This window comes from Hippopotamus amphibius, chromosome 15, assembly GCF_030028045.1.
Source record: "Hippopotamus amphibius kiboko isolate mHipAmp2 chromosome 15, mHipAmp2.hap2, whole genome shotgun sequence".
NCBI classification, from domain to species: Eukaryota; Metazoa; Chordata; class Mammalia; order Artiodactyla; family Hippopotamidae; genus Hippopotamus; species Hippopotamus amphibius.
The window spans coordinates 6966611-6979186 of NC_080200.1; the positions used below are offsets into that span (position 1 = coordinate 6966611).

Consider the following 12576-nt stretch of genomic DNA (forward strand, 5'->3'; position numbering starts at 1 on the left):
GACTGCAGTTAGCTGGCGGGCTGGCTGAGGCCAAACGCCAGATGATCTTGGAGGGCTCCATGCATGTGTCTGGTAGTCACAGGCTGTTGGCTAGGGTGCCTTGGTTCCCCTCCATGTGGTCTCTCCAGCAGGCTAGCTTGAATTCATTCTCACGGTAGTTGCAGATTTGCCAGGACAAGCAGAGAGTGTGCTAGCACTTCTTAAGCTTCCCCTTGTGTCATATTTGCTAAAGTTTCATCAGCCAAATAAGTCACATGGTCAAATACGGATTCAGAAGGAAGAGAAAGAGAACCCACATCTTGATGGGGGAGCTACCAAATACTGTGGCTATTTCCCCCTTCAATATCCCACACACGTTTGTTGGTGAGTGATTGGGCACTGAGTTGTGAGTTTAAAACTTAAAGGATTTGATGCTAAGAAATGTTTTCACTTCTCAAAAGAAGAGAACTTAGAGACCAGAACCTCCAGGCTAGCTCATCAGTCTAGTTATGGAAATTGACCTTCTTATGGTACATGTCTCTGCCTTACCTGTCTGCACTCACCCCAACACGCCCCATCATTCTATCTCTCTACCTCTCACCTGCCTTATGGGCTAAGCAGACTAGTGTGGGCTAGTTTGGGAACGATATAGCTTTTCCCTGTATTGTTTTCAATAGAACGTGCTGTTCAGGGATGGAGGGGTGGTCATGGCCACCCTCTTGTCCCCTGCTATGGTGGTCTAGGGACTGTTTCTTTGTTCGTTGGCTTAGGAAAGGGCCCACTGGCAAGGTGGGCTCACATTTGTCTTATCTACCACTTGCCTTGGAACACTGCCTGGCATGTGGCTGACACTCGGTAAGTGAATATCCTTGGGCAGCATGCAAGCCCCATCTAAGGGTTTTCACTTCTGAGGGTGTCCACTTGTGTGCCATCCCAGTGGCTATTTCCTGTTGCCCGCCATCCTCCAACCCTTCTCTGTAACTCTGCATGTGACCCCTGTGTAGCTGTCGGTCAGCCACGCACAATGTCCACAGGCTCCCCTAGGATGAGCTGTACACGTGCCTCCATTGGAAATCTTCACTTAATGCTAGACTTCACCCTTGCACCAAAACCAAACTATTTTTTAAAAAATTTATATTTATTTGGCTGCGCTGGGTCTTAGTTACAGCATGCGGGATTTAAAAAAAAATTTTTTTTAATTAAAAAAATTTTATTTATTGATTGATTGATTGCATGCGGGCCCTTAGTTGCAGCATGCAGGATGTAGTTCTCTGACCAGGGATTGAACCCGGGCCCCCTGCATTGGGAGAAAGGAGTCTTAACCACTGGACCACCAGGGAAGTCCCCAAACCAAACTATTTTGTGAGCTATGTCAACTAGTTTTACTGTGGGCTGTTAGTGTGTAAGTGTCTGACTCTAAGTTGGTTCGTGTGTGTTTTCTCTGCACTAGGGCACCATCTTTGAGGGGTTTCATTCACAGCAGAAACACGGTGGATTTGTCTATTTATTTTGACTACTTTGCAGCAGAGGGCAGTCAAGGGTCTCACTCTGTCAAAGTCAGTCCATTGTGATGACTTTGAAGTGGACTGTGATGACAGGGTGACTTGTTCTAATTTGCATGCAGGTACCCTGTGAGCTAGCCATGGACCTGTACTTACCTGTGTGGTGTCCATGTGGATGTGGCAGCCAGTATAATGCCTGCCTAACCCAAAGCTGTGCACGTCCTAATCCTTGGAACCTTGAGTATGTTCCCTACGTATTCATGGCAAAAGAAATTCTGCAGATGTGATGAAAGTTACTGATTTTGAGATGGGGAGGTGGTCCTGGATTATCTGGGTAGGCTCACGCTAATCACATGCAAACTTAAAAAATCAGGGAACCCTTTCTAGCTGGGTCTGAAGTGAAATGGAAGAAGAAGAGGGGAGATTTGAAGGGTGCGAAAGACTTGATCTGCTGTTTCAGGCTTTGAAGATGGGGGGAGGGGACCATGAGCCAAGGAATGCAGGTAACTCTAGATTCTGGGAGTAGCTCTCAACTGACAGTCAGCAAGGAAACGGTGAACTCAGTCCTACAACCACAAGGAAGTAAAATCTGCCAATAACCTGAATAAGCAAGGAAACAGATCCTCCCCAGGAATCTCCAGAAAGGAATACAGCCTGTGGATGCCTTGTTATTTGGTGAGCCCTATATGGGGCTTCTGACCTCTGGAACTGTAAGATAATAAATTAGTGTTGTTTAAGCTGAAAAGTTTGTAGTAATTTATTATGACTCTCAGAGGAAATGAATACAGTGTGGAAATGACTCTCTCCCTTTCCCCAAGAGAATGGTTTCAAGTCCACCTGTTGAAGGCATTATGTCCCTCTGTGAGTGGCTGAGGCTTCATCATGAATGGCCAGGTGTCCGGCTGCGGATGGAGAGTGACCACCATGGACAACTGAGGGTTTGCCTGTGAGCACTGTCATTTCACTGTTCCCCACTTCCTCCCACCTGTTACCTGGAGTTCTGGAGGTTGGGTGGGATATGCGCTGCCTCCTCCAACCCCTGCTGTTCTCCACGAAGCTTTGGTGTGTGGATTGTACAGGTGTGTTTGGGAAACTGAGGCCTAGAAAGGCGGGGGGGGGCACCACAGGAGGTGGTACATGTGGCTGCAATGGTGACACTCCTCCTTTGCCCCTCCACTCCTAGACTGAGGCCCCAGAAAGAGCAGGGCGTGCATGAGCTCTCCCCGATCTGCGGGAAAACCTCATGAGCCAAGTGGGCTCATTCTGCTTTCCTGAGGGGCTGAGTTTGATGCTCTCCCATCAGCCTTGTGCTTGGGGGGTGGTGCGGGGGGACGCTGTGCTGCAGGGCTCAGGGTCCCGGGGAGGAAAGGAGACCCTGCCTTGTATTCCTAGGCAGTACAGGCTTTCCCAGTGTTGGTGCCTTGGCCAGTTCAGGTGAGTGTGTGTGTGTGTGTGTTGGGGGAGCTATGGAGGGCAGGGGGCAGGAGAACCTGTCCCTCACAACCCTCCCTGTCCCTCTTGCCTCCCCCAGGGCTGCTCCTCTCACACCCCCAGCCCATCTGTCTACATGGGTCAGGTGGGCATCCCAGAGGTGGGGGGCTTGAGGGTGGAGCCACATGGGTGGGAGATGAATCCTGACCCCAGCGGGGACTGGGATGGAGGAGAGAGGTCTTCTGTGGAACTGAGGAGGGTCCCATCCAGCACTGTCCCTCGAAAGAATGTGGGTCTCTCTCTATATGTATAACTGAATCACTTTGCTGTATACCTGAAACTAACATAACATTGTAAGTCTGCTATATTTCAATAAAAGTTAAAAAAAAAATAAAGGATGTGGGTCTCATGGGACGCTGCTGAGACCCTGCTGACCTCATCACCTTTAGGCTCAGAGATGGATGGATGCCCTCAGCTCAGGTAGAGACCCCACCCCTGAGCCAGGTGAGCTGGTGAGGTGTGGTGGGGCTCCTGCAAGGCTGGGAGTGGGGTCCCTGGGTATCGAGGCTGAAGAGAAGAGATGGGGGCCAGGCCAGTCCCAGAGGGGTTGACGTTTTTCCCCTGCGTGCACGCCATGCCTGCAGGTGGATGCACAGGTGCGTGGACGCACAGGTGCATGCCTGCCTGTGTACACACACATCTGGATAAATGGCACCTGGCCAAGAACCCCTGGCCATCCATGGTGGACCCTCAGCCATGCACTTATTGAGCACCTACTGTGTGCCAGTCACTTTTCAAGCCCACCACATGGGTAAGCTCATCGATTGCAATGATTATCTCCACTTTCCAAATGGAGAAGTTGAGGAGGACAAGAAACCTGCTTTAGGCTCTACCTGCTGAACAAGGGTGGAGTTGGGATCTGATCCCAGGCAGCTGGGGCTGCTGTAGACACTGGGGACACAGAGGGGACCCGTCCTTGCCCACCAGGGGATGATGTTATAATGGCAGAGACAGACATTACACAAGTCAATCAGTCAGTAACGAGATGGGAGGTAGTGATAAGTACCCTGAATTTACACAAAGCAGGAAGGAGAGAAGGTGAATTGCGGAGGGGGTGTGGTCATTCAGGCTTGCGGTCAGAGGAGGCCTTTCTTTCCTTTTTTAAAAATTTATTTATTTATTGGCAACATTAGGTCTTCATTGCTGCACATGGGCTGTCTCCAGTTGCAGAGAGCAGGGGCTACTCTTTATTGCAGTGCGCGGGCTCCTCATTGCCGTGGCTTCTCTTGCTGCGGAGCACAGGCTTTAGGCATGTGGGCTTCAGTAGTTGTGGCATATGGGCTCAATAGTTGTGGCTCACGGGCTCTAAAGTGCAGACTCAATAGTTGTGGTGCACAGGTTTAGTTGCTCCAGGACATGTGGAATCTTCCTGGAGCAGGGATCGAACCCATGTCCCCTGCATTGGCAGGTGGATTCTCAACCACTGCTCCACCAGGGAAGTCCCCCCGCTTTTTTTTTTTTTAATTTTATTTATTTATTTATTATTTTTTTGGGGGTACACCAAGTTCAATCATCTGTTTTTATACACATATCCCCGTATTCCCTCCCTCCCTTGACTCCCCCCCCACCCTCCCTCCCCTTTTTTTAAGATTTTTTTTTGATGTGGACCATTTTTAAAGTCTTTATTGTTTTTCTTTAAATTTATTTATTTATTTATTTATTTGCTGCATTGGGTCTTTATTGCTGCACAGGGGCTTTCTCTAGTTTCGGGGAGCAGGGGCTACTCTTCATTGCGGTGCTCAGTCTTCTCATTGTGGTGGCTTCTCTTGTTGTGGAGCACAGGCTCTAAATGCTCGGGCTTCAGTAGTTGTGGCTTGCGGGCTCTAGAGCACAGGCTCAGTAGTTGTGGTGCACAGGCTTAGTTGCTTCGTGGCATGTGGGATCTTCCTGGACCAGGGATCCAATCCGTGTCCCCTGCATTGGCAGGAAGATTTTTTTTAAGTTAATTAGTTAATTAATTTTTGGCTGCTTTGGGTCTTCGCTGCTGCATGAGGGCTTTCTCTAGTTGTGGAGAGTGGGGGCTAGTCTTTGATGTAGTGCTTGGGCTTCTCATTGCAGTGGCTTCTGGTTGTGGAGCACAGGCTCTAGTTGCACAGGCTTCAGTAGTTGTGGCATGCGGGCTCAATAGTTGTGGCACACGGGCTTAGTTGCTCCTCGGCATGTGGACCTTCCTGGACCAGGGATTGAACGTGTGTTGCCAGGTGGATTCTTAACCACTGCGCCACCAGGGAAGCCCTAAAGTCTTTGCTGAATTTGTTACAATACTGCTCTGTTTTGTGCGTTTTGGTTTTTTGGCGGAAGGCATGTGGGATCTTAGCTCCCTGACCAGGGATTGAACCCTCACCTCCTGCATCGGAAAGCAAAGTCTTAACCTCTGGACCACCAGACAAGTCCCAGAAGAGGGCTTTCTGAGGAGGCGGCTTTGAGGAGAGACCTGAAGGAGATGACGGAGGGAGTCGTGCTTACATCTGGGGGAAGAGTGTTTCAGGCAGAGGGAACAGCCTGTGCGAAGGCCCTGAGGCAAGGTTGCCTGGTGTGTTGGAGGAACAATCAGGAGGCTCCTATGGCTGGAGCATAGTGACCAAGGCCGACAGAGGGAGGAGGTGAGGGCTGGGAGAGAACAGGAGCAGGTCGTGCATGGCCTCAGGGGCCTCGGGGAAGACTTGGGCTTTTAATTTTGAGGGAGATGGGAGCCCTGGAGAACTGTGGGCAGGGAAAGGGCGGGACCTGACTCGGGCGCTCACAGGTGCCCTCTGGTGGCTGTTTTGGGGAGGGCATACTGTGGGGGAGAGGGCAGGAGCCGACTTGGGCGCTCGCAGGCGCCCTCTGGTGACTCTTTTGGGGAGGACAGATTGGGGAATGAGGGAGGAATCCCAGGAACCAGGGTGGAGGTGACTGTGTGGGTCTAGGTGAGCGATGCTGGGGCTGGACAGGGTGGAGGCAGCACAGGTGGGGACAAGTGGGTTTATTCTGGCTAGATTTTGAAGCAGAGCTGCCAGGACTGGGTGTGGGGTTTAGGAAGAGGAGCTGAGGGACACTCTCGGGCTTCTGATGAGTAGACATAAGAACAGATTTGTCTTGGACTGAGCTGGCTAAGACAACAGCGGTCCTGTTACCTTTGAGATGTTCATGAAACCCCCACAGAGGCCAGCGAGGATGCAAAGAGGATGCAGCCAGAGTTATCGACCTGGGAATCATGGCATATGGGTGATTTTTTGTTTGTTTGTTTCAGCTTGATTTGAATATCTCCTTGGTGAAGTTTCTCTCCTTCCCTTTTTTTTTTTTTTCAATTTAAATCTTTTGGCCATGCCCCACAGCATGTGGGATCTTAGTTCTTGGACCAGGGATCAAGTCCCTCTCTCATTCCTTTAAATGTGCAAATGTTTCAAAGCTATAAAGTGTCTAGATAGCCAATGCATTTAGTTTTTTTTTTTTTTAACATCAAAAATAACATCTGCCAACAATTGTTAACAATGATATAGTCTGGGACTGCCCTGGTGGTTCAGTGGTAAAGAATCTGCCTTCCAATGCAGGGGACGTAAGTTCGATCCCTGGTTGGGGAACTAAGATCCCACATGCCAGGGGATCAACTAAGCCCACACACCACAACTACTGAGCCCTGTGCCTCAACTAGAGAGCCCACTTGCCGCAAACTACAGAGCCCAAGAGCTCTGGAGCCGGCACGCCACAACTAGAAAGAGAAAACCCGCATGCCACAACTAGAGAGACGCCCGTGAGCTGCAACTAAGACCTGACGCAGCCAAAAAATAATAAATAAATACAATAAAAAAAAATCCAATGAAATAGTCATAACAGTTGTGTTTCTTGAGAAGTTCAATTTTAGTTGCTAACAAAACAAAAGGGAAGAGTTTATACCAAATATTATTGATGTTGGAAAGACCCTCACCTTAGACACGAAATAGTTTAAATATCTGAATGTTGTCCTTCTCTTATTGTCATTGCTAATGAAAGAAGTCCCTGAAATGGCATATGATTTTGTAAAGTCTTGGGCTAAAACACAATGAATTTTTTTTTGAGGTCCATTATCTTTATTTATTTTTTTAAAGAACTTTTATTGAGATACAGTTAACATACAATAAACTGCATATGTTTAGAGTGTACAATTTGGTATTTTTTTTGTATTAACAATGCATATATGGCAATCCCAATCTCCCAATTCATTCTCCCCCAACCCTCCCCACTTTCCCCACTTGGTGTCCATATGTTTGTTCTCTACATCTGTGTTTCTATTTCTGCCTTGCAAACCGGTTGATTTGTACCATTTTTCTATATTCCGCATATATGTGTTAATATACAATATTTGCTTTTCTCTTTCTGACTCACTTCACTCTGTATGACAGTCTCTAGGTCCATCCATGTCTCTACAAATGTCCCAGTTTCATTGCTTTTTACAGCTGAGTAATATTCCATTATACATACATACCACATCTTTTTTATCCATTCATCTGTTGATGGACATTTAGGTTGCTTTTGTAAATAGCTGTTGTAAATAGTGCTGCAATGAACATTGGAGTGCATGTGTCTTTTTGAATTATGGTAAAATACAATGAATTTTTAAGTTGTACCCATAGCAATTGACCATAAGATTGCATCTTGTCCATCAGAGTAAATGCTATTCAGAAATCTCACCTTTTTCTCCAAAAGAGACCTGGCATTGTGCTGCATTTCCCAATATTTTAGTTGGGCTTCTTCACACTAGGCAAGTAGGTGATTCTGGGAGTATGAAATTATTTTTATTTAAACTTTGCTTTGTTTTTGGATGGCTGGTTCAAAGTTTATTTAACCAATCAGCTATTATTACACATTTATGTTTGCTTTTCCCTGAGGTTAATCCTTACTCATTCTCCCCCACCCCCAACTTTACTGAGACATAATTGACATATAACACTGGGTAGGTTTAAGGTGTACAAGGTGTTGATTTGATACACTTACATATTGCAAAATGATCACCACCACAGTATTAGCCAACCCCTCTGTTCTGTCACATAGTTACCTTTTTTTTTTTTTTTTTTTGTGGTGAGAACATTGAGGATTCACTCTCTGAGCAACTTTCAACTATATAATACCATATTATTAACTATAATTCCCATACTGTACATTAGGTCCCCAGAAAGTATTCATTTTCTAACTGGAAGTTTGTACCCTCTGACTGATGGCATACAAGTGATATTTAAAGCCATGAGGTGGGTGAAATCAACCATAACTTTCCTGTTTTGTTTTTCTCCTTAGCACTCATCACCAGCTCACGTATGATATATAATTTCCATATTCACCTTGTTTATTTTCCGTCCCATCTTCGAGGGCAGAGATTTTTGGCCTGTTTTGTTCCCAGATGTGTTCCCAGCTTTCAAAACAGTGTCTGCACTCTGCTGTCCTCCCTGGCTGGAGGTGATGGAGGAAGACCCCGGGGAGGATAAGTCTTTCAGACTCACACAGGCTGTGTAGCCTGGTCTTGTGCTGGTATCGTGGGGTCCCTCTGGAGCTGGAGGGGGGTGTTGTTTACTCTGAGGAAACCTCTTCCTCTGGTCACTGAAGGAAGAAGACTTCAGGAGTCCCCAGGCAACAAGTCCTAAATAGTCAAAATAAACTCAGCCTCTCTCTTGTCAGCACTGCTTCATCTATCCCTGGGGCAGGATGCTGAGGATGGAAGCTGGGAAAGTGTGGGTGAGGAGGGGGGAGGGATGTCAATGAGAAGAAATGTCTAAAAGTGACCCCTGGGAGGGTAAGGCAGGTTCCCCACTTCTTTGCTCTGGAATCAAATCGGTGTAGCACTTGGGGGCGTGGGGCAGAGTGGGGAAACTGAGGCAAAGTGGTCACTCTCCGTACATCTGGCACAGAACCCAACAGCCCAGTTGAAGCGGAGCTAGGACCCTGCATTTCTCATTTTTCAAAATAAAATTTTTAATTTGTTATCTATTTTATACGAGGGTGAGTCAAAAATTATCGGCACTCCAATTATTATTAAAACTTCCGTTGGCTGCACCGTCTTATCAGTGCTTTCCATTCAAGGCCACTGTCTCCCCAGTCACTGCTGTGCAGGTGTGAACGTGTTACATCAGTTCCTTTGCAACTGCGGTGCGAGCAAAAATGGATGCCCCACTTGTGATCTGCACAAAAGAAGAGCAGCATGCAGTGATTCGTTTTTTGTGGTCTGAGGATGTATCTGGTGCCCTTATTTATCAAAAACTTTGTGTGCGGTGTGGAGAAAGTGTTTTGTCATGAAGAGGTGTGTATGAATGGACAGAGAAGTTCAAGGAAGGTTGCACAAGTGTTAGCCATCAAGAAGGAGCCAGGGGACTACCTAGGTGGAGCAGTGGTTAAGAATCTGCCTGCCAATGCAGGGGACATGGGTTCAGTCCCTGCCCCAGGAAGATACCACATGTTGTGGAGCAACTAAGCTCATGCACCACAACTATTGAGCCTGCTCTCTAGAGCCCGTGAGCCATAACTGTTGAGCCCATGTGCTGCAACTATTGAAGCCCATGTGCCAAGAGCCTGTGCTCCGCACCACAATGAAGAGTAGCCCCTGCTTACGGCAACTAGAGAAAGCCCGTGTGCAGCAGCAAAGAAAGAACACAGCTAATAAAAAAAAAATTTTATAAAAAAAAAAAAAAAAGAAAAAAAGAGCCAGATTCACTTCTGATGAAGAAGTAAAGACAGTGGTGTATTCGTGGCTTGCAGTTCAGCCTACATTTTAAAATGAGGGAATATGAAAGCTTGTTGACAGATGGACAAAGTATATTGAAAAGCAAGGAGATTATGTCGAAAAATGATGTATTTGTCTTTTCTAAAAGTTAATTAAGTAAATTCTACAGCCAGAGTGCTGATAATTTTTTAAGAACTTTTGAGATATTGACATACAATAAACTGCATATATTTAAAGTGTACAATTTGATTTTTTTTCTTATTACTAATGTATAGATGGCAATCCCAATCTCCCAGTTCATCCCTCCCCAACCTCCCCCCTCGACCCTGCTTTCCCCACTTGATGTCCATATGTTTGTTCTCTACATCTGTGTCTCTATTTCTGCCTTGCAAACCAGTTCATCTGTACTGTTTTTCTAGATTCCACATATATGCATTAATATACAATATTTGTTTTTCTCTTTCTGAGTTACTTGACTCTGTATGACAGTCTCTCGGTCCACCCACGTCTCTACAAATGACCCAACTTTGTTCCTTTTTATGGCTGAGTAATATTCCATTGTATATATGTACCACATCTTCTTTATCTATTCAACTGTCGATGGACGTTTAGGTTGCTTCCATGACCTGGCTATTGTAAATAGTGCTGCAATGAGCATTGGGACCCTGCATTTCTTTTCTGACCATGCTCCCCCTATCATCAGCTGTGAATGGGTCCAGCGCCAGCTCCCAGCCACTACCTCATCTTTTTGGGCACAGGGATTGGCTTAGGAGTGGGCATGTAGCCATTCAGAGCCAATGAGAGGCAGGGAGACTTGATGAGGATTCTGGGAAGCATATTTTCCTTTTTTTTTTCTTTCTTTGGGGCAACTAGAAGAGATCCCAAATCTGGCCCTGTGTGGTGTGGTTTGAGGATGGGAGAAATGGCAGTAGCTGTTTTGTGGACCACCAGGGTGGGACTGGAGCTTTAGCTGCTGTGCGGAGCCAGAATATAAAGCCCAGGCAGCCTGTGATGGCAAAAGGAAGACTTGGTGATATCATCAGAGCACCTGGATCAAACCATACCTGAAGCTGTCAGGCTCTCAGTTATGTGAACCCATATTTATTGTGACAGTGAAGATAATGATATGTAACATTATGCAGCCCTTACTACCTGCCAGATCCTTATTCTAACCACTTGTCATGTGTTAACCTATTTAATTCTCCCTGTGGGATAGGTATTATTATCCCTATTGCACAGATGAGGAAACTGAGGCACAGAGAGGTAAAGCAATTTGTCATTGGCCACACAACTTGTGTGGGCTGAGCTATGATGCCTGGACCCCTCATCCTGTGTGCCTCCTGCTTCTGTTGTTTACACTCAAAGGAGCTCTAATTCCTTGCGGTACCAGAGGCTGCAGAACAGGAGGAAGGAAATTAGAGTCACTCCTCCCTTACTAGAATATTTAGTGGCTCCCTATGACCCCACATCCTGCAGCCCCTGCTGTCATCTCCCACCTTATCTCCCCACTACGGTCCCCACCTCACTCAGCTCCAGCCCCACGGACTACCTCTCTGTTCCTCTAACTCACCAAACTTATTCCTGCCTCAGGGTCGTTGCCACTGCTGTTCCCTCTAACTAAAATGCCCTTCCTCCACTCCTCCTGGTTAAACTTCCGTGTTCCCAGGGAAGTGGTCCTTGACGCCCTTCCTCTTGACCCCAGCCCACACTAATACATCAAGTACACACACCCTACAGAGAGTCAGCCTGGGTTCAAATCCAGTTCCATCACTTCCTTGCTGTGTCACCTTGGGCCATGACCTTCATCCCTGTGCCTTAGTCTTGTCATCTGTAAAATGGGGTGATAATAGTGCCTGCTCCACAGGTTTGGGTAAGGATTAAAGGAGGTTATTATGTGTAAAGTGATTAGAACAGTGCTGGACACGTAGTAGTCACTCAGACAGCTAGTAGTAGTAGTAGTAGTAATAATAATAATAATAATAACTTTCTATGACCACTTGAAGATTTTATTGTGTTTATTAAAACAGTGAAGAATTGCAAACTATGAGTTACTATATTTTTTTGTTGCTAAGTGTAAACGTTAGCTCATCCATGAACTACAGTGCTGAATTTGAATAATAGCTTTAAAATGGAAACGTTTTACTTATTTAATTTTATTTTTTCAGCTTTATGGAGGTATAATCGACAAATTAAATTGTAAGATTTAAAGCACATGAAACCTGGGAATTCCTTGGTGGTCCAGTGGTTAGGACTCCGCACTTCCATTGCAGGGGGTACGGGTTCGATCCTTGGTCGGGGAACTAAGATCCCACAAGCCGTTCAGCGTAGGCAAACAAACAAAAACCAAACCAAACCAAACCAAACAAAAAAAACCCCCGAAACCCAAATAAAGTATATAAAACCTTCTTTTTATATTGTTCCTTGTTTTAACAGTAAAGAATGAATCAAGAAAATAAAAGGGTACATCGATGTACGACTTCATGGCCTCCCAAATTGTAGTGTTTGCAGATATTTCAGTTTTATTAACATTCATGTAGCTACTGGACAATTATTTACATAAACTATTAATCAAATTTTCACTGTCTACATTTCTTTTATGGCCATTATTATTATTTGGTTCATTACATGATTATTACTTAAAGTGAATTTATTATATAGGAAGGAGGAATTTAAAAAATATTTTAAATAAAATAGATAAACAACCAGGACCCACTGTACAGCTTGGGAAACTATACTCAATATTTTGTAATTACCTACATGGGAAAATAATCTTAAAAAGAATGTACATGTCTGGGGACTTCCCTGGTGGTGCAGTGGTTAAGAATCTGCCTGCTAATGCAGGGGACATGTGTTTGATCCCTGGTCCGGGAAGATCCCACATGCTGTGGAGCAACTAAGCCCGCAAGCCACAACTACTGAGCCAGAGTACTTAGAGCC

The 12576-nt window shown here is 45.8% G+C and overlaps 1 protein-coding gene across 1 annotated transcript in view; it reads left to right on the forward strand.

Moving 5' to 3' along the window:
• Window positions 1–2397: 2397 nt before the first annotated feature.
• NFILZ (NFIL3 like basic leucine zipper) overlaps window positions 2398–12576 on the forward strand; it is a 28494-nt gene continuing 18315 nt past the window's right edge. Inside the window, exon 1 of the mRNA XM_057708517.1 lies at window positions 2398–2427. The gene's annotated coding sequence lies outside the window, so the exon portion shown is untranslated. The remainder of the gene's footprint in view (window positions 2428–12576) is intronic.